Here is a 23301-nt window from a genome sequence, read left to right on the forward strand (position 1 = left end):
AAAAATCTGGGAAAATGCTCCCCTCCCCCCTTTCAAATACTTTGTAACCGTTTGGTTTTTGGAATAAAACACTGGTTCTGCTCCTTCTAGGTTACTTCTTCTCTACAGACTCCAGGCCACGTAGCCCAGGCTTGCTACCACATCTGAAAGAGTTAGTGAGATATACTGCTCCACTAGCAAGAAACACAGCTGTACTGATGATGCAAAACATGGTTTGCCTGATTTGTACTGACTACAGCATATAACATGTGCATATATGGTACACACCGGAGCTTTGGAAAGCTAAGAATAGAAAGTTTAAGCCACTAAGCTGCCAGAACTCACAGTCCATCATCAAAGCCTAACAGCGCAAGCAGCAAGGAAGTGAGTATCGTAAATACCTTCCTCTTTCAAAAGAGAAACATCTTAAACAGAACAGAGAATTACTGAGAACAAAAGCAAGTGGTTAAGCTAACCTCTTTATTTCTAAAAATTTCCAATTTTAAGGACGAAGTGTCTGCCTTGTAGTCCACATCTCAACTACTTTAAAATACAATGCAGCTTTTTTTTCTTTCTCTCCAATTTGTATTCTACACTCACAAGTCCAATTATTCAAAATTACCAGTTGTATTTTCCTGGACCCTACAATTTAAATGCTTGAGATAGAAGCACAATTCTGAAGTATATTTTTTTCCCCTCAGGGATTAAATTCTTTGAATCTCTAAAGAAAAAAAAATCAGGAAAACTACTAGTCAGTAGCAGTAAAACAAAAAAAAATCCAAAACAGTACAATTTCCCTGATTGTACCTTTACTTCCTGTTGATGTTTACAACTCAAATACCCATAACACCACACTCTACCACCACAGAGCTTTCAGTGTTTCACCAGGAGACATTTGACATGCAATCAATTTCTTGCTGATAGATGCTTACTCCTAAAACAAAACCCATGTACACATCCATCTGTCAAAGGAAGTTTACATGTGCATGTGACCTTCCACTCCAGAAATGACATGGGCATGCACAGCTGAATTTAATAACACAGTTTGCCAGACTCTAATTACAGTTTAATAGCAGGGTTTGTTTCTTCTCCATCCTTACGTAGTTTCAGGCACTATGAATGCCTCCAGAGAGCATCTAGCTCTATTACTGACTGATATCTTGGAACAATTCCTCAAAACAGTGACTTCAGATCAGTTTTTCTTAATTTATGATATTTTGCCCACATTTAGCACATATTTCCATGAAAAGCTGCAAAACTGTTCCAACCTCTCTCCAGAAAGCAACACAAATGTGCAATATCTTCTGGTATTTCTGAGTGACAGCTCCATAGTGATTGCTCCCAGTGAAATTAGTCATGGAACATCTTTGCTTCTGTCACTGCAGCCACACTGATGCAGAAAAGGCACCTGCGTTCTTTCAAAAGTCAGTAGGACTCCATGAAGGTTTAAGAATCTATGTTTGCAATCATTATTTTGCAGAAATTAATTCATAAGTAGTATGGCATTTTATATGTCCAAATAATGGTTTTAAAACATGCAGAAAATGACACACTGCAACACTAATACCTTTTTTAAAAGTTTGGTTCATTCAGATGTGCTTGCAATCACAAAATTTGTTGAATGGTACCTATCTTTTTAATATACTTTTTAAATGTGTTCACAATGAATGTAATTCAAGACTCAGATGGACTTAACTTACCTGGAGGTATCAACATTTATAAACTGCACCTTTCTACTTAATTTGCATATAATATACCATCCATTTGTAACAAGTCTTTCCAAAAAGACAAGAGTGAGCCCTAGTCACAGGACGATAGGACCGGAGGAGATCTCAAGAGGTCATCTAGTCCATCACCTAGCCCTAAACAAGAACAAGTGTTTGTGCATCCTTCCTGTCAGATATTCATCCTACTTGTTCTTAAAGGTGGGTAACGGAGATTCCACAAATATTCTAGACAATCTGTTCCACTGCTTCACTGTCCGTAGCATTAGATAGGGTTTTTTTAAACATCCTTTTAATGTTTTCCTATAGCCTTTTCTTCTTTTCCTATCCAATACAGATACAAGAAAAAACTATTCTCTTATTTGCAGCAGCCTTTAAAATACTGCCTTTAAAATAGTACCTGCTTTTCCTTCTTCTGGCTAAGGAACCCCAGCTCCTTCAAATCTTTCCTCTAGCTCATATTTTGGGGCCTCTGATGGTTCCTGTTATTATTCTTCAAATGCTCTGCAATTGCTATTCTTTTCTTGAAGTATTGCACGCAATACTGTACTAGTCTGCTAAGACCTTACACGGGCCAAATATTACCTTATGCATCTGAAAGACTACATCTCTCCCTAAATATGCTAATGATGCTGGGTTTTCTGCAGCAACTTCGTGCTCTGCCTGGTTAAAATTGAGAACTTGCAAATATTGATATATCTCACATCTTAAATGAATTCCAAAACCTGCTTATAATCAATATCTCAATGCCTCATAAATAAACTTATACAAAGTGAAAAACTTTGTGGCCAGGGAAGTCAAAGATATGTAAGAATCAGGATTCAAGATCCTATTTTGCCCCAGCTGTACAAAGACATGACCTGCTCACCTGCTTATGTTCCTCCATTTCCTTCCCTGTGCCATAACCAAATCAATTCTTCCTCGAACAACTTAATCAGCTCTCTCTTTCTTTCCATACCACTCTCAACTGCAATGTCCTCACTCATCAAGTTTGCACAAATCTTTTCACACTCCCAATTCTACCCTCATTTCATCCTGCAGCTTCCTCTTTTTTTTTCCCCAGACACTTCTTTCTTTCTTTTCTAGCAACAGCCTTTATTATCTACTTCCACTTTTATCTTGCTTGAACCATAGCCTATCCTCATCAACAACTTTGCAGAAGCAGGGCAGAGTTTAATCATCCTTAAGTATTCAAAGCTTATTTTTTGTTTCATGAGAATAATTTTAAACTTCTCCAACACTGAGAATTGCATTGAATACATGCAGTCCTCCATTCATTTGGACAATATAAAAATGTCCTTATTATTACAAAGGGAATTCCACAATTCCATGAGCACAGGACTGAATACCTACGTTACAATATATTACCGAAATGAAAGGAATATTCTATGTCTGGGGTTTTCAGTTCTCATATATGGCTAATTGTTCAAGATGATTGATGACTGACTAAGCTTCCCTCACCAGCTTACAACTTCTCATTCACAAAGGCTGTAAAAATTACTTATTTAAGAAGCATGATGGCAATGAAAGAAGAAGCAGATGGCAATGAAAGTATTTGGTTTTAGAATGATTCTCTAATTTTTCAAAGAAAAAAGTGGAGAGGGAACATGAAATTATAAGCAGAGGAAATTGGAAACTTATCTATTTAATAAGTAGAAACTGTGGGAAGAACTCAAACCAGACATAAATGCATTAAACTAGGATCAATACTGATGTTTTCCACCCAGTATTCATACTATTTCTCATTTTTGCACAAATACATATCAGACAGCCAATTATTCTTAAACAGGAACACCACAGCATACCATATGATTCAGAGAAATCCATTTTAATCATTACATTGGCATATATACTTTTTTAAAAAAACAATAAATAAATAGGTATTTGTGTCCCTGACTGTTACTTCATTTCATTTCAGCATTTTCTTGAAAAAAATATTTCTGATCTTTTCATTCAGAATTTGGAATCAAACAGTAAGAAAAAAAACATCCAAAGCAGCAATTCAATCCTAAATTTATATTTGTAATTAGGTTTTGAGGTTTTATTTTCAATGGTAGTATTATCTCAGTAGTCTCATCTTGAAAATGTAATACTGCCTCTGTAATTTTCCAAAAGAAATGCAACATTCCTATAGTCTCTATACACTTGCTTTTACTGTTGCTATAATGCTAAATTTTGGTGAAGTGAACTGGAAATTAGTACTGTTATGCAAACTGTTGGATCAGGCTCTGCAATCCATTCTCATAATGAGTAAGTATATTTAATCTGCAAGTCTCACTGCAGGTCCCACTCAGCATTAACAAAAGCAAAAGAATTTGGCCTGTTACTGAGAGCAGCTTCCCACACTCACCTGCTATGTTAAAAATAGTTACTACCCAAGACCTCACTATTCCCTTTCTCCTACGTACTGAGGCCTCAGTAGTAGTAACTATGTGCCATTTGCAGCAGTGACAAGAGTACTGGATATAAACAATATCTACCTATAAACACAGTACATACACATGCGTTATATGCATCTTTGGACATATGTTAGCAATGCCATGCTTTAAAATTTTACATCTACTAGTTTTTTTTAAAAATTCAGCCTTTGAATTTTAAAAGATTGAAAGAGGAACATCTAGAATGTGATGCTAGAATGGAAGAATCAATTTGGCTTTACTGATATTGCTGTCTTTAAAAAACACAGGAAAGCAACGTGCCACGCGCAAACGCTGTTAACAAAACCATCTGCACTTTGTCTATAAGCACTCCTTACATCGGAAGCATCAAATATCTGCCAGATACAAACCACTGTGAATACCAATACAAAAGGAAACTTCGAACAGACAGAAACAATAATCTAAAACCAACTTTTGATGTGAATTAAGTGTCTCTAAGTAATAACTTGCAAGACAACTTACTTGTAATGAAGTATACATGTATATAGACAAAACAACCTGGTCCTTTGATTAGGAAGCAATACAAGTGCTTTGTAGAGAAGATGTGCACATTATTTCTCCCATTCTGTAAACAAATGATGACTTCATGGCAATCTTTCAATTACTCACAAATATTTTAAAGCACTCTGAATAATCATACTGAAAAATACACTTAATGACTGATAAATAAGACATCAGATGATCATACAGAAAGCACAAGTGTCTGCATTTTCTTAACTGTATATGTATTGAATGATAAAAACACGAGCATGTTAGCGCTTTCAAGAATAGTTTGATTAAATTTTTTGCATGTGAAAATTTCCTTTTAATTTAATTCTACAGTATTGCTTTTTTAAAAAATTCACAATAGGTTTCTAATAATTTTCACACAAATTTGTCCAGATTTTGCAAAAAAATGAGGAACAGTAGCCTAATTTCTAACAAAGGTGCTACAGCTGTGTAGGAACTATTTCAAAAGTCTGTGAAAAGAGACTAAAGAAAACTGAAAGTAGGTTTGCCTCTGCACATAACTCCTCAAAACCACAGGTAACAATGCATTTCATCACTTTGCACATTGCTGGCCTTTTCTACTTAAAAGCTCATATATTAAATCAATGATAACATATGACTAACACTACAACAAAAATAGATTCCACTTTACAGACTGTGTGATTTTGGTGGGAAATTATACTGGGGTTTTGCAATCTCTGAGCACTATCACAAGATAAAATTAATCAAGGACTACTTTTGCTATCTTTTCACTAAAAATAACTATTTTTTCCCCAGTACAACATACCATGTGTTATAGTTCCACAAAAAGTTGATTAACTCTGTTGCATATACCAAAGGTAATGTCAAAGGAAACACTCTTTCAGCTTTGAATCTTTTTTTTCATACCCAGAGTTCATTAAGTTTGGCTGAAGTTTGAGAAAAGAACTGGATCTGTTTTGCAGTTGAATTCCTGTTTGCATTTGTTTCCAGTCAAGATGAGGATTGATCCCTAAAACAGAAGTACTCTCAAGGTACTGCTGTGATTTATCTTCCAGTCTAACAGTGCTTAAGGCAGCACTAATTCCTGCTCCTTGAACTCTGTCATGACTCCACGTAGCAAGACTCCTACCATACAAAAGCCATTTCTATCTTACCATATGCAGGGCTCTAGACATCAGCCACACTGAGACTGTCAAAGCACTTTTATATACTATATTGATTGATGCATAGAGAAAATACAGCAGGGTTGAGAAGTCTTGAAGACTGGAGAAGCAGTGCCTTTGCTGTTGTTGCCGTGGCAGGAAAGCAATGTTGCCTTGCTGACCTACCAAGGTCCTTTCAGAAACAGCAAGAGGAAAAAAGAAGGATGGAGGAAGAGTATGCACTACAAAAACACTACGTAGAGCACATAAATCTCCCTCCCCCACTTCACACTTATACAACAGCTACTGGACTAGTTAGCTGTACTGAACAGGAGTGGGAACCAGACCCAAACTTAAGGGGCAGTAGCTCTGACAGGGGCCTGCAGCTCTGCAGACAGGTATTTTGGTGAGGAGGACTCTGCCACTCAGGACTGCAGAGGGAACCAGGGTTAATTCTTCCCTAATCAGCCCACGGGAAATATTATCTCCTTTGGTCCTCCCAACAACAGCAACAACCTTTCTCTCTGTGCAAAGCCCTGGAAGAACAACACAAAACCAGACAGCATAAGACAATGTTGTACGTTGCCCCTCCCAGCAGCTAACCACTTTGACTCCACGAGCAGCAGATATCATACAACCAGAGGCAACGTGCGGTCACAAAGCTGTACCAGTATTTAAGCTATGGAAGAGCAACAGCTGGACTGTTAGTGACTGCACAGAGCTACCAGGCTATCACACTGTTACAAGGCATACAGGACAATCTTTCACAGAATCAATGATCTAGAGATGGAAACTGGGTTTACACCAAATTGTTTCTGAAAGGAAAGGAACTGGGCAACCAATCTTGTCAGTGAAAAAGATGGGGTACTTTCTCCAATCCAGTGTCAGAAACTGCAAGCAAGTAATAGGAATTAGGATTCATAAAAGGCATCCAAAGAGCAACATGAGAGACTATCCCTGACACAAGGAAAAAGGAGATGCCAGAAATAATCTCATACTGTGTAGCAACCTGCTACCTGATCACAAAATGGACCACATCAACAAACAGATGAAGGAAACAGACCCTATGATACATAGGCTTGTTGCCATGAGTGCATCTTACCAACCTATGGTAGCCAAGACTTCTCTTTCGAGCTTTGTCAACATTGTGTAGCCTGTCGCACTAACACAGAGCCATCTCAAGAGCCAGAGAAGCCTCCACAAACCTGTGTGATGTGTTTCTGTGGATGTGTACGCATATGTACACACTTGTGTATGCACATGAGACACTTCTCCCTTCCTCAGGGCACCCAATTTCCAGTGCAAGGCAGGAGCCTCCATTCACAAACAGACTCTCAGTACCAGATCGAGATCGACACCCACACTTAAATCCTGTGTGTACCTGCAAACCGTGTGTTTGGGGGAGGCAGGTAGGAAAGAGGGTCCCTGTTGATATAACAGCATTAAAAGTACCCCCACCAACTGATCCCTTTCACGCTTGCTGGCAAAATACTGCCCAGCTGCACCTGTGCAATCACACTGTGGTCTGTAACAAGGGTGCACCACGTACCCTGCAGATGACAATAACCCCATGGATGACTAGCTCCATGCTGGAGCACAAGAAACTGCGACACCGCAGTGCAAAGCACAGATCAGCATCTGGAGAGAGACACAGCCTGATGTGCGAGCACCGGATCTCAGCAAATTCCTCTGCCTGTGCAAGCTGGGGAGAGCCAGGGACCTCCAGAGACAGCCCAAATCTCGGGAAGGGAGCAGGACTGCCACAGAGCAGCCCACAGGTACTCACTGCCCGGCAGCGCCCCAAAGCCTGCGCCGCCTGTGCTCGCAGACTCCCTCCGCAGGCAGGTGCCGGCGGCGGCGGGGGGAAGGGGGTGCCGAGAAACGGGGGCTTGGGGGCTAGGGGGAGCCGGGGGGCTGGGGTGGTCGCCCCGGCGCGCACACACAACACACACGCACTCCGTCCCTCCCTCCCTCCCTCCCTCCACAAACGCCCTGGCGCCGAGACACCGCCACCGCATCGCTCGCCACCGCATCGCTCGGCGCGGAGCAAGCCGACCTGTTTCCCCATGCACCGAGAGACCCGCTCCAGCCGCCTGCGGCACATCCAGGCTGCGAGGCAGCCCCCCCGCTGCCCCCGCCCCGCTGCCTCCCCGGCCGGCGGGCGCCGCGGGGAGCGCCGCATCCCCCCGCGGCCGCGGCCGGGCCGCGCTGCGGCGGCCGTACCGTGGGCAGCAGCGGCTCCATCTGCGCGCCCTGGTCCTGCGTCTCCATGCGGCGGCGGCGCCCGCGGCGGCGCCCTCCCCGCCGCCCGCCCGCCCGCCCGGCGCGCTCCCCGGGCGCTGCGGGAGCCGCTCGCCGCGCCGCGCCGCGCTGCCTCCGCGGATCAGGTGGCGCGGAGGCAGGAAGCTCTCGCCAGTCACATGGCTCCCCGCACCCGCCGGCCGGTGGCGGGGGGGAGGTAAAAGCCGGATCCACCTGCGGGATCCGGACGGATCCTGCCGCTGCCGCCGCCCCGGCCCGCGCCGCGGGCTGCCACCGCCTCCAGGGCCATGAACGCGGGCGGACCGCGCTATTGCTCGGCTTTTCTCTGCACCGCGGCGGCGGCTCCCGAGCGCGACAGTGCCACGAATTCCCCCCCACGGCCCCTTCCCTCGGGCTGCTCTGCCCAGGCCCTAAATCCCGCTGCTGAGGGGGGAAGGGGCTCCGCTCCCGCGGGGAAGGGGAGGGGAGCGAAGGGCGCACACACCAGGCGTAGCCCCCAGTGTCACTGGGGTAAAAACCGAGACCCAGCTCAGGATGCTGCTGCTTCGTGCCAGATTTTGGCCTCCGTCCCCCAAACACTGATGCTTAAAGGCAGAACAATTACTATTGGGTCAAAATTCATTTAGATCCTGCTAATCATCATCATCAGAGCACTGAAAAACACAGAGCCACTGCTCGATCCTGCCAGGCTTTGACCTGTATACTCAGCACCTCTGGAATAGAGGTTTGTCCCATTCCACTAAAACAGTCCCCCAATTCCCTTCCACCAGCAAGTTATGAAAAACATACCTGGAAACTGTATCTGGATACAATTAATTTCATAGTGGCTTACCCCCTCCCTCAACCGGTTTTATCAACCAAGCCTGCTACACACTTAGCTTCCCCTTAGTCTACCTGCCTCTGCACCTCAGTGGTTACATTCAGCCATACCAAAACCCCAGTAACCTACACAAGCAGTCATCAAAGCCTAAACTTGGCTATTCAAGTAAGCACAAAGACATTCAAGCCTCACAATGCTTGTAATATTAAGGACACAAGTCCAATACTGCCTAGCAAGACAGCTGAGTCAGAAAAGTTATTATATTCTTTATCATCAGCCAAGCCAGACCCAGAACTGGGCAGGTAATACTAAGAAAAAGGGAGTAAATGATGCCTTTTATAAAGAAGGGAGCCGTTTCTGACAACTGAGAATCCAGTCCTTGTACAAAGCAATATATACGTGTTACACTCTGCAGAAAGACAAACGACACTGTGATCCAGAATCCGGGACAGAGACTAGATGCATATTTCTATAATGTGATTACTGATCTACAGTAATTAATCTAGTAGGCCTCTCAGGTCACTAGAGGTAAGGCTGTGTCAGCATTTGCACAGTAAAACCCTATTTGCAGGAGCTTAGAACTAAGCTGTAATGTCACAGTGAAGCTTGGAATGTGTTTTAAAGTTATTTTCTTCTTTAACTAAAAAAGATTTTAAGTGAATATACCACTTTTGAAACCTGTAAGATTGAAAACCTTCAGTCTACAGGCAGGTATTGCAATGAACGTTACTGTAAGCATCCTTAGTCTTCACTGCCTAAATATCTCGAAATTGTCCTGGAGGGTTTTTTTTTTTTTAAATAAGGTACTACAGTCCTCTGAGCCCAATGGCATTATCACATATTTCACTCGCCAACAGATTTCCCCAAACACACTCATTCACGTATACACATCTGAAACCAAGAGTAAGAACAAACTGGATTTTACCAAGACTGTTGAGGAAGGGTGTCAGCTTACAGCATACGTGATGCTATTCTGTGATACAAACATTTCACAGTGAAGAAACAGGATCAAGATCACAAGCGCCATTCACACAAGCCACATATGTGTTACTGAATGGGCCATCACCAGAGAGCTAGAATCATTCATTTAACTTGTTTTTGCAACGAACCTTTGTCAGAGTGCCTTACAGAGTAAGGAGTTAGCCATTATTCATCTAATAGATGAAATATGGAAAAAACATGTTAAATGACACACCTCCCTAAATCACTCTGTACTGTCCTGCTCCACTCGCACACAAATCTCATAGACCTCCATGGCTACAAAGCCACAAACTAACCACTTTGCACAAAGGACTGGGCTGAAAGCTTTATTTTTAACCAAACAACTAAGATTCAGATCTTTTTTTTCTAGCAACATCCTAGCAGATGCATCCTAGCAAAGAGACAGAATGAGAAGGAAGTAATATATTAATTGTGAAATGGATTGTTTCTCCAATTCTTTTATAACTGAATTTGAATTCTCTTTTCCCTTTCTTTTAGTTGGCTCCTTTGAAGGTTGTATCTGACATGATCTGAGCTAGTCATGTCCAGCAATCTCCAGATCCTCTGCAGTATTACTCTATCACAGTAGTAAAGCCATTCCCAACCAAGCTTAAGGTAGCCTCTCTCCCCAAAGATGTTGTTAGCTTTAAAATCATGAGATAGGCCAGCCTTCAGTATCTCAGCTCAGTTTGAGCTTTCAGGATACAACCAGGTCATATTTTCAAGATTTGGTACATGAAGGCTAACAAAAAAAGTAAGAGGAGGTTCTCAAGTCATCAATGATTTGAGAAATTTGAATGCAAGAACAGGTACTGTGAAATTATGACATGCAGATGCACTGAAGTTTTAACATTTTAAGAATACCTAGGATACCTTAGTGAAATAAATGCTTATGACACGTTTATGCCAGACTCTAACTTTGTCTTTACACATATGCAGTGCATTACAGTTTACACTAATGCACATATGTAGTGCATTACATAAAGGAGAGAAAAAGGGCTTCTAAATTTGGGTTTACAATGATAAAACTCTGAAACAAACTTTTGAATGGGGAGAGGGGGAAATATTTTTCTTGTTTGATAATGTTCTGAATTTAGGTCAGAAACTGATCTGAGCAGCCCTGCCTCGTGTCAAATTTCCAAAGAAAACAAGGATGGTAAAAGTTGGCTTTTATTCTGCTTCCTAACATTACCTCTTCCCCTTTCAGCCTGCAGTGAGCCAGAACTCAGATGTTCTTCTGAATCAGAGTCAATGTTTTAAACCCCATTGAATAGTGTTTTTATTCCTTAAAATCTGTTCAAAGGGGGATATAGCATATATATGATAGTATTTGTAGGTGTATATTCATATATATGTATAAAAGTTGTCACAGAAGCCCAGTATCACTTACTGGCCACATATCACTTCTACTTTTACTGTTGTACCTTTCTGTCAGTTTTCATTTTCTGTTCAAAATAAAGCTACAGTCTAAAAGAACTGCTTCATTTAAACTGTTTCTCCAAATGTAATTCTTGTTCTAGAAGGAGATCCTGGGTGTATTGGCTCTTCTCCCAGTTTACCCATAAAATATGTCAGTCACTCTACCAGAAAAGGGGGAGGGGGGGAGCTACTAAGCAAGAGTGAACCCTACATTTCCCCGTAGTTGTTAGTTACAAAACTGAAAAAGAGAACTTCTTACACATTTTAAATTGTCGCAACTGTAGAAATGTGCTTGAAGCCTATCTAATTCAGTCATTTATGTCTCTGATATTTTCACTGTCTTCGTAATTCCAGAAAGAAACTGCACTCTGTCAGACCTCACAAGGTTGCCAGTAGATTTTAGCAGCAGAGTGAACAACTTCACACAGTATTCAAAATCAGACAATGGAAGGACTAGGGTCAGATCAGCTTGCCCTCTTTCAATTCCTTACTCGTCTCAAGCCTCAAATACACTGATAAATAAGAATACACACACAATAGACATCACAGCTTCTAATGTTCATACTATGCATATGTCTCATGAAAGTATTCCTTCAATAAAAAGAAACCTTTAAAAGATGGTTTATTTGCAGCCTTTTACAGATAGTTGTATTTCATGTAGAACTGCAAATTAATTTCCAAGCTTCAGAAAAAAATCCCAACTAAGCAGCCAAAATCCTTTTCATTCTGTTTTCATCCAGCTCATCATAGAAGTTGAAAAAGTAAGGGGTGGACTTCTCAAATTGCAGTTTATGTTAAAGTGAACTACCTTGAGATATCAAAAAAACTCCCATCAATATATCCTATTCCTGAGATATTTTTTTCCCTGTAGTTAGAGATGCCATTCGGACAGGAAGGTAACAAAGGGAAAAAAAAAAATCTGGCAGCAGTTTTTCCTCTCCATTCTTCCTTCCTATCTGAAAATAAATAACCATCTGGATTCATTGTACTGCCTTTGTGACAGGTGGTACTCAGTTATGTTTCTCATTTTTCTGGAAAGCAGTAATGGCTCATTCTTTTGCTAATATACTATATCTGAAATTATTTAACTCTGCTTTAATTCAGCTGAAATATGATCCAAAAAGATTCAGTGTTGATTGGGATGTATTCTTCAGTTGCGACTTGATCTCTTTTTTCTACTGGCACCAGAACTGGAAAAAAGTATTCTAATAATCGTCTCACCAATTGTCTCGCTTCTCGCATTCTTCTGCCAAAAAAGTAATGCCAATGAAATATCTCTGTGTCCACAAGCCCAATCCTACAACTCGTGTAATACAGTGAGACAATCTGTGTCAGTGAAGAGCACCAAATACTCATTACTACTTTAATTTTCCCCAAATGGATCATCTACCAAAGGTTAAGAACATTATGATATTCTGATTCTAAGCTGGGCCTTTAATTTTTGCAGTTTGGTATGTTAATATTAGAGAATACTATTTAAAAATCTAAAATAAAATGATTTAAAAGGTATGAAGACTTTTTACTTAATAAAATAAAATAATACATAAAATGAATCAATAAGTTAGTTTGCCAATTAAGGTAGCTACTCTTTCTAGGTTTTTATTTTTCAAGTATTCTCTCAAGTGAGAGAAATTCCTCAGACATCATCCATTTAATGACTTGCTAAATAAAACATGCAGAATTGGGCCCTAATTAGTCACTGACATATATCATCCCTCAGAAAGTTATTTAGAACCTTCAAGAGAGGGATAATATACTGTTTCTTGCTCAGTTATTTTAGCAATGAACTATTTAAAACTAAATATGTATCTTACACATTTAAAAGAACATTTGTCTAGACTGAGCTTCTAGCCATTGGATCTTGCTACATCTCTTATTTCTAGGCAAAGGAGTCCTCTGATATCAGGAACCTTGTCTTTATATAGGTCAGTACTGCGTTAACACTTTCTTCCTTTTGAGTAAGTCTCTAATGCCTTGCTGTAAAACAAAATTTTGCACCATTCTCACAGTTCCTCTGAACTATTCTAATTTGCCAATCTCATCTGGCACCAGAACTGCATACAGTATTCCCAAACTTGACTCAACAATGCTGTATTCAGAAGCCAAATCACATGCCTTTTACCTCTGATCACCCTCTTTTCCACATCATGGACCATGACAGTCGCCTTAACTGCTGCATCACAGAGAGTTTTAATGGTAAAGTCGAAAGGGTCAGATAATGGGTATTGGGAGAGATGGGCAAGGCTGGCTCTGACTTTGTTTGCAACATTGCAAATTTGTAAATACGTATTAAAGTAAATATTATGAAGTACATATTCCTCCTTTCATCTTTAAATCCTAATCATATCTTTTGCCTGTCACTTGATTTAGACTGTAAGCACTTCAGCAGGAGGTCTATCAGGGTCAGCAACAGACCACATCGATCATGTGGCCTTACTGCAATTGAGCAAAAAGCACAAAACAGCCAGTAGCTTTTCCATATGTATTCACGCAACTCTAAATAGAACTAAGTCTTGAGATAGATACAATTTATGAATAGTAACATTTTGCATGTATGTCTAAGACACCAAAGCTATCTGACCTCATCCCAGAAACAGCAGTGCTAAGCAGCGAGAACTAGGCTCATCTGCACGCAGGCCACTCAGGTCCTTGAAGCAGTACAGAGTTTGTGTGGTGTCATGCTCAAGCTTTATACTTGCAGAGGGAATTTGCTCAGATATTTGGCTTTGTCTCAGGCAGCTAGAAAGTTAGGTTGTGTATAAAAGGAATACCAGGACAATCACTGTTTGCTACAAAATCAGATTAGTATGGAACTAACAATGAGATTCACACCAAAGGTGCGCTTAATAGTTTTTGTATGCGAGAGCCAACTCACTATTTCCACATAGTTTCAGCAAAAAGGATAGGCAAATTAACTCTTGTGGTTGAAATCTGACTCTCAAAAACTCAGGTATTCAGAGCTAAGCTTTTTTAGTCACAAAACTGAAAAAGAGAACTGCTTACACATTTTAAATTGTCGCAACTGTAGAAATGTGCTTGAAGCCTAATTCAGTCATTTATGTCTATGCCTCTCTAATACTTTCACCATCTTCGTAATTCCAAAAAGAAACTGCACTCTGTCCAGACCTCACAAGGTTGCCAGTAGATTTTAGCAGCAGAGTGAACAACTTCACACAGTATTCAAAATCAGACAATGGAAGGACTAGGGTCAGATCAGCTTGCCCTCTCTCAATTCCTTACTCAGCTCAAGCCTCAAACACACTGATAAATAAAAATACTATTATCTCAACTTCTAATGTTCATGTTGTGCATGTGTCTCAAACATATTCCTTCAACAAAGAGAAACCTTTTAAGAGACCATTTATTTGCAGCTTCTTACAGGTATTTGTACTTCAAGTAAAACCACAAATTAATTTCCAAGCTTTAGAAACAAGAACAGAATGGAAGAATGTATTTCTCTAAAATGTACTTAGTCTGTGTAAACCCAGACAAACTTAACAACATCAAGCAAAAGATGAAGTCTTGACTGTATGGCATCTGTGGAAATTTTGCTATTGATTTCAGTGGCAGTAAGATCTCACCTCAAAACTTTATTCCCTTTAAATTTGTACAGATTAAATTTTTCCTCTTACATAAAAAATACAGTATGATAGGTGCTTGATACAGAGAACAAGTAGAGGTTGAGCTCTTAATTTCTTGCAGTGTTGATGAACCAACTAAGCTGATGTTTAACTGAAGGCTACTGGCATGAAATTGTTGTATGCTGATCATATATTGAGGAAGGTATTTTTCTCACCTATGCCTAGAAGACTGGACTGATCTCAGTAAACCTGTGGGGTTTTGTTTTTTGCTTCTTTGGGGTTTTTTGACTGCGCCACTGATAGCTTAGAACCTTCTGTGCTGATATACTATTTCCCCAAATCATTAAGTAGCTTTCCAATATATGCCCTTTGTCAGGCACTGAACCATCCCCACCAAAGGAATTTTTCTTTCCTCCAATAAGATTTTCTCCCATTTTTACCATTATAACTTGAGAAGCATGCCATCCACTGATGGGATCCCCAAACTTGTTCTTGATTTGCAGGCAACCCACAGGTTGGTTTGGCACAACGTTCTGGCTATATCAATTACTCCTGGGAGGAAAAAGTACCCTTCTCCTCCTCAAGTTTTCAAAATACATCAAAGTTCATTCAACACTAGTCATATTTTAAATTAAAAAAAAAAAAAAAAAAAATCAAGAAAGTAATTTCTTTAATTGAATTATTAAAACAAAACTTCTACAGTTACTGAATATTCTAATAAAATCCCATTCTAGATTATACTTAATACTGAAGTTCCTTTGTAAATCAAACCAGTGGTACAGTTAATCTATAGAGCTGACAATCTAGCTCTTCCCCTACCCATAACTTTTAGTAGGAATCTAGCCTTAGCAACATGGAGTTCCTTTATCAAATATGGTTATTTTTTCTTCTCTGAGAGCATACTCTGAGATACCAAATGCAAATGAATGAACACTCACTCCTATTGCATCTGCTAATTAACACATTCCTTCTAGCCTGATCAGGCTTTCTGGCCATTCGGAAGATTTTTATGACAATTACTTCAGAAATCACATAATGAGTAGCATTCATTGTAAGTATATTTTTTTAGTTTCATAATTTCTAACTTTCCAATGACTTTTCAGAAAAACTAAGTCTTCATGTAACATTATTGACAAAGATGACAGAATTGGCTTAAAAAAAAAAAAAAAATGCTTCCAAGGTTTCGAAATATCACCTTTGTCAGCTTTGCTGCTCTAGCCACTCCATACAGGAAAATCATTTGCTGTGCCTCCTTGCCTGTAGAATAATACCAACCTACTAGTGAAATAGAAATACTTGTCCATTGTATTTTTCCAAATAATACATTTCCAAAGAAATCTTACCTGAGATCCAGAAATCTGGATTCTAACTGGTTTGAGACTTCACAAGGCCAGCTGGTATAAAAGGACACAGCTCTAACGTGGTCAAACGCACTATGTCAGATGACAGTGCATTCCTTACTGAAGTAGCCAACTCCAATCAAAAATAAGAATCTAGAAAAGATTTGCATTGAATTGCAATTGTTTTCTTTCATCCATATTGAAATAGTTACTAAAAAGTAAAACAACTTTAAAGAGAAATACTTTTCATTTGAGCTTTTAAATTATTCAAAGAGAAGAAATCCATTTGTGTTTCCCATTAGGCAGGTAATTAGGACATAGAAAGTGAAATCTTTACTGAAATACTGGCCTCACTGAAGTCAGTGATAAAAATACCTTGATTTTATGAGAATTTCACTGCATTGATTTCACTTAGGAATATTACAAAGTGGACTATGTTTGATAATAGTGACAAAAATATAAAAACATATTGAAAATCCCAGTATGTAACCATTTGTGATATATATTCTGTAAATTACTACCATATATTCAAAACATTTGTTCAAAAGCTTAGAACTAAACCAAGCATATAGTACCTAACCAACCTGGCTGCCTTCCATGATGAAATGACCGTATCCGTAGGCAAGGGGAGGGCAAGTAATATCATTTACCTTGATGTTAGCAAGGCTTTCAGAGTCCCTCATGGCACCCTTGTAGACAAATTGGAAAGATATCAACTGGATGGGTGAACCACGAAGTGGATGAGAAAATGGGTGGGCCACTGGGCCCAAAGGTCAACAGCCAGCAGGTACAGCGATGTGATTACTCCCCTCTGCTTGGCACTCATGAGGCCACATCTGGAGTAGTGCCTCTGACTTTGGGCCCCCAGTACAAGAGACATCAACAAACTGAAGTCTGTTCAAATTATATACTTACAGCATTGGCAACCTAAATTTCCACAAGCATTCTAGGTTCATTTTATAGTTTACAGAGAGAAAAAGGCTTGACTAACTCATCTCACCCTCAGGTGAACATCTAAAATAGGTCAGATGCATCACGGCCTAGGAGTACCACCTGTTCCTCGTCACTGACTTTAAAAAGAGTTCACACAAATTGCTCAGATGTCAATAGCCACATATCAGATATATTACATTGTCAGTTTAACCCCCCCCCAAGGTGTCTTGCATTACACCTGAAAAAAGAGAGATAATTTACAGAGTACATAGTATAAAATCTGAGTTCCAAATTTCATTCAATTTCAACCAAAGTTAAACACACTGACCACAGAAGTGAGCTCAAAACTTTTGTTTAGGAAAAGAAGTGGTACTTAAGCTAAAATACAATCATACTTTCCTCCAGCCACGATAAAAAGACATCAGATTAAAATTCCAGGTATAAACAGAAACCTGAGAAGTACCTAGTATGCCAATATTAAAGGTCTAATTATTGCTATAATATTAAACTCAGATAAAATGATTTTTACAGACCCTTATCAGAGTAGTAGAGTACTCTATGAGAGTTTCCAAAAAAATCTTATCTGCATCGTCTGCGAGATCTCTATTTATGAAAATGTGCGGTTTCTATATCTTATCTATTTATAGGGTATATGAAAAAGATAGACAAACAAGTCATTTAGTACATGTAATCTGTTTGCCATTTTTGCAAACACCACATTATTCAGATTCATAAATGTAAGGACACAGGTGTAGTCCATTCCCTAGCCACTGCATTATGCTCAGCAGTGCGTACCCCAGTACTCTAGCCTGAGGGATTGCTGTCTGCTCCTAAAAAAAAAAAAAAAAAAAAAGTAACAGGTTCACATAGGTAACATATCTGATACCACTTGCTAGCGGTCAAAACCTCTAGAATTCCAATACAGTCACTGTACACACAAAAACTTAAAACACACAAAAGTGAAAGTGTGAGGTTATCAAAATCACATGATTTTCAATCATAAACATCACACTGACTGACTTGCACTGGTGGAAGCATAAACTGGGGCACTCTTACATAATTTGGCTTTGGTGTCACATCATGTATCTTGAGAACAGTGATGGACTGATTAAAACCTTGACCAAAATTATGCCATACATTGTGCTCATGATCTTGCACAACTTGGGCTGTGGGACACGAAAGCCTATGCTGTAGGACACAAGACTGCTCCTCAGCTCCCACTGTTCACACTCTGGCATATCCATATCAAAATAAGACCACTGGTACCATTATTCTCCCAGTGCCCTGGTTTCCGTACAAAGGAAATTATGACTTGTGAGCCAATGGGAAGCTATAGTGTACTGCAGTCAGGACAGCTGAAACACCGGGACTGCAGGGCTTGGCCCAGGTACCCACTAAGCAGTCATGACACAGAGACTGGAAAGCGCATAAAGTTCAGAGTCAAGAGTGATCTCATGACAACGAGCTGGTCTGCCCTGCCCCAAGAACGGACGGTCATCAGGGTAATGCTGCAGATCTGAATTATAAGAAATTTGTATCTCAAATGGCTGATTTCATGTCTGGACTATGTCTGTAAAGTCTGTGTTCAGCTTGAATTTTGCTACTTCTTTTTAGAATTAGTGAAAAGACTAGAAGTTCAAAGGTTTATCCATTTTTCCAACCATATTAAGAGAAGTGTTTTTCTCCCTACAGACCTTTGTTTCTCCTACATCCTTAAACTAAGCTACAGCTACACTACTGGAATAAAATAAGTCACTTGACTTGTATTCAGGGTGGGCAGGAGGATAACCTGTTGAGGGTTTTGCACTCAGTGCACTATGAGTATTTGGTTGTATGTTTATACTGCTGCTGCCATTGGAGATGAGTTATATTGTATTGTATTTATGGGTCTTATTTCAGAGAATAACTATAACTATGACTGCAGCACAGTCATACCTGAGCTGTCCTTACATTGCCAGATATGGTAATGCTGGTAGTGAAATTGCGCTAGCATCAAGTAGAGTGCAAGTCTGTTTAGTACCAACCCTGCTTCCCTGGAGGAATTTGTAGTATTGCAAGTCTGACTTCCATCTCCCTAATGACTTTGAGAGTCTGACAGATGTAAGATGCACTGAAGATAGCTGATGAACAGCCTTGTACAGTGCCTTCCTGAAGATCTTTCGGGATGTTCTTTGTTTGGGGATCACTTAAAAGTGGCAAACAAAATGAAGAGCACACCAATGCATTTCTATAGAATTCTGTAAGCCAGTTAGTAAAACCTTCAAAAACTACGGAAAGTGAGATTAACAAAATCATAATGGAAACTTTCCTGTTTCTCCATGATAAGAAAAATTGTAAGGATGTGACCATACATGATTGTTAATATTGTATTAAACACAAAATTTTGATAACAAAATTTAAATAGGTTTTGGAATAATGAAAATGGAAGAAGCCTGTATCTCAAAGGGAAATCTAGCCAGGGTTACTCTTAGACTACTATCACAGGTTCTGAAGTTTCTTCTAGGTCATGAACAACCCTGAGGTGAGAGGAGTACATTTCTGCCGTAGCTGATTGCTGCCATTTGCCCAAATCATGAGGCTATTAACCAAAAAAGAACATATTTTAGAGCACAGAGGCAGTAAAAAAATAATTTAGCAAAAGATATTTTTTTTATCTTCCTTTTGAAATGCTTGTAATAATTTATCTGCCCATTTTCCAAGCAGAACTATTCAAGAATGACAATATATTACCATGCTGGCTTAGATATGAGAAAACCTTTCACACTCTGGAACAGTAAATGCTTGTTTGAGGATAGTAAAACAGAAGGAAGGTAAAGACAATGCTCCAGCTACTAATGAATTTGCAGGATTTACTGTTAGGAAAGAGAGAGCTCAGTAATCAAGTTTTGTCCATAGAAAGAACATGAAGAGCCTCTGAGACACAAGGAATAGTGCTACCATTTATTATGGTTTAAAACAATAATGATGGCATTACAAAAACAGTTTGCCAAAATTTGCAAAATATATTTTGCACAGCTTCTGGTAACTGTGCAAGGCACAAGCTTTAGAGCAGATGACTTAGAGAAAAGACAATTCCATATTTGTCTGAAACTCAGGACAGAGTGGTAAGTTATCTGAAGCATGACATACATGGCTATGAGAAGAATACCAACCTTAGTCATATAACCATAGACAAAGGCCTGACTGACTAGTCTATCTGGACAGTCTATCACTTCACATAGGGTTCCTTACAATACCTCTGATCTGCTTCTGCTGCAGAGAAAGTAAATGTCACCAAATATACCATATTTTGCACAGCAACTTGATAACGACTGCCACACAATAGAACACATGAATGTGTTTTTCCTTCATGTATAACTGATCCTGAAACTTTATCCAAAGAGTAGTATTTAAATAAGAATCTGATCTGCCATCCTTCCAAGATCCAGAGCCCCAGTTTAATATGGGCCATATAGCCAAGATAAAATATATATTTATATGGCTATTTCTTTCAACAGAGCAAAATACAACGAAAACATGCAGTCTCTGCAGTGTATTGAAGGAAGGCATCAATTTATTACCTATTCTTCTTCCATGGCACCATTGTGCCATGCGTTCAATAGAAAATATATTGGTCACCAGTTGTGTTTATGATACCTGCTAGCTAGTAGCCAGGCATTATGGAAGACATGGTCAACTTGCAGAAGGCCCTTTTCACACTGCTGAACAACATTCAAATATTGGAAATGAACATAAGTTTAATGAAAATTCTGAAATCTCACCATCCAATATCTCAAATACAAAACCAGTGAAAAAGTCCAAGCAAACCACAGACCTGAAAGACTCTTCCAAACAGTTGATTTACCTTTCTCTGTGCTGGGGGGGGGGGGGGGGGGGGGGGGGGAAGTCAGCTGAGGACACAGTAGCCTTTTGTACTTAAGATTCCACCTGAAGCTGTGTTTGGATGTGAAGTTGTTTTTTCAGGTTTTTTGTTTGTTTGTTTGTGGTTCCCCCCGCCCAAGTGTAGGCAAGTCATTATGGTCTGGGAACTGTAGCTTTTCCAGGAGATGCAAGAACTCGTCCAGCTGGCTCAGTCTCACTTCAATAGAAGAAGTTCTTACCTGCCTCAAAGTGGTGTGAAGAAGTGAGCCAGTACTGCAATGCACAGATGAAAGGTGGCAAAAAGTAATGAGTACCACTAAACTCTCCTCCACCCACTTAAAATTCTTCTGTGCCTAACAGAATCATCTGTGTACACCATCTGCCAGCTGTGAAGAGAAATAAGGTACTGCTCCAATTAGTAATGCACAATCTGATCAGTGTACTTATACTAAATAAATAGGACATATCACTTGTGTACATAATTCAATGATTGAGATAAATTTCATAACGTAAGAAAAACAGTAAATCACTCATTTACTGTCATTGTAAACTTTCCAGAAAGGATTAAAATCCAAAGCAGGATCTGTGGGACCCTGAGGAATTTGTGAATTTCAATAGATGCAGCATCATAAGAAAAGATAGAAAAAAAGTAAGGACAAGGAATGATTTTTGTAGTTAGCTTCACTTGTCTGACACATTTGCTGTGTCTAAATCATACATGGAAACATGACCACCCCTTTATTATGCCTAAAATTGGCAGTTTTTCCCCAAAGTTTCACTTTTAAGCACGTACTACAGCTACATCTCTAACGCTTCAGGTCAGAGCTGGAAGTACCATTTTTGTCCTCAACATAAGGAAGAGGGGCAAGGTGCCAAGTGCGGTCCAGGCTTGAGCTCCAGGAAAAATTGTCAAACACAAAGTGCAACTGTCTAACGTCAAGTCTCAGGTGTTTTGTTCAAGTGAATGCTAAATAAAAGCCTTATGAACTGGGCACACTTTCTAAATAAAGCACTCGTGACCTTTAACTCTTACGAAACTTGAATGAAACATTCAAGTCATGAATTAGTCAAAAAAAATACTGTTCCTGCAATAAAAGCAAATATAACCAAGTCTGCTTTCCCCCCCACACACACCCAAAGGAAAACTAAAAGCCTTTCATCAAATTGTACCCTTTGAATAATTAGGAGCTGGATCTCAACTAAGTTATACAAAACCTCATCAGAAAAATGGAGTATTGCAGAATATGAATTTTTCCCATAGAGAATTTTAGAAAGGACATCAAGGTTGTGATTCAATAGCACTTACAATATTGGACATTTCTCCACACCTTTTCTGAGCTAAAGAAATAAATTTAATCAATGTTCACATCAATGTAGAACTTCCACAGGAACGTTTGATGTCTTGAACCCGCTTGAAACTAAGAATTAGAGACAATTAATTTAAAAAATGTCAAGGTCTAGGTCAGAAGAATTCTTCAACACTTTCAGAACCATCCCTAGCAAAACTGTACCACTAATATTTCAAATAAATAAATTCCTCCTGAAAAATAACTGAAGAAGCAATATGTGTAAGACACACAATGCCTATTGCAGATTTTCTTATATAAAACCTGTCTTCCTAGCCACAAAAAAAAAAAATCTCCTCACATGTTATCTAATAGTGTGCATCTTTGCGAGATGAAGACCCCATTTGAGAATGCGCTGTTATCAGTGACATGGGCTTTAGCGCCACTCAGCGTCCAAATGACACAACTGCAGGGAGCTGCTGTAGCACTGTACTGAGCAGTGTGATGTGGTAGAGTGATTCCTTACTGATTTGTATAAGAGATCTGATTTTCAGAAGAAAGGATGATATTGATCCCCCTCTTGATCTCATCTTCAGCCTCCAAACTACCGTTCTTGGGAAAACCAGACAAGTCACAATGAGGTTGTCAGAGGAATTAGAGATTTAGCATAAGATGACATATGAACTGGTAAACTGTGTTCCAGTCATAAGAAATAAAGATATCAACAATGTAGAAGAAGGAACAGCAAAAGAAGTTTGCAGAAGGACACAGAAGGTGAGAGAAAGCCAGAAGAAGCAAGAAGAGGAGCTGAGCAAATACACTGAAGTGTAGAAGGACAAAGTGACCACAAAAAGAGTGAATGGGGCAAGGAAGAAGGCACAAGCAATTAAGAAAAGTCGGGTAGGTTATAACTATCTTTCGGCTCATCTAGGGAAAAAACGGTCTTCACTGAAACACAAGACCTTGAACTCAGAGATATTACAGCCTAAGGGAAAAGAGGCAATCCCACCTGTTATATCCCTCTACTCTCCCCCTTTCTTCTTCCCAATTCCCATTAATTATTT

The sequence above is a fragment of the Apteryx mantelli genome, chromosome 6 (assembly GCF_036417845.1).
Source record: "Apteryx mantelli isolate bAptMan1 chromosome 6, bAptMan1.hap1, whole genome shotgun sequence".
Classification (NCBI taxonomy): Eukaryota; Metazoa; Chordata; class Aves; order Apterygiformes; family Apterygidae; genus Apteryx; species Apteryx mantelli.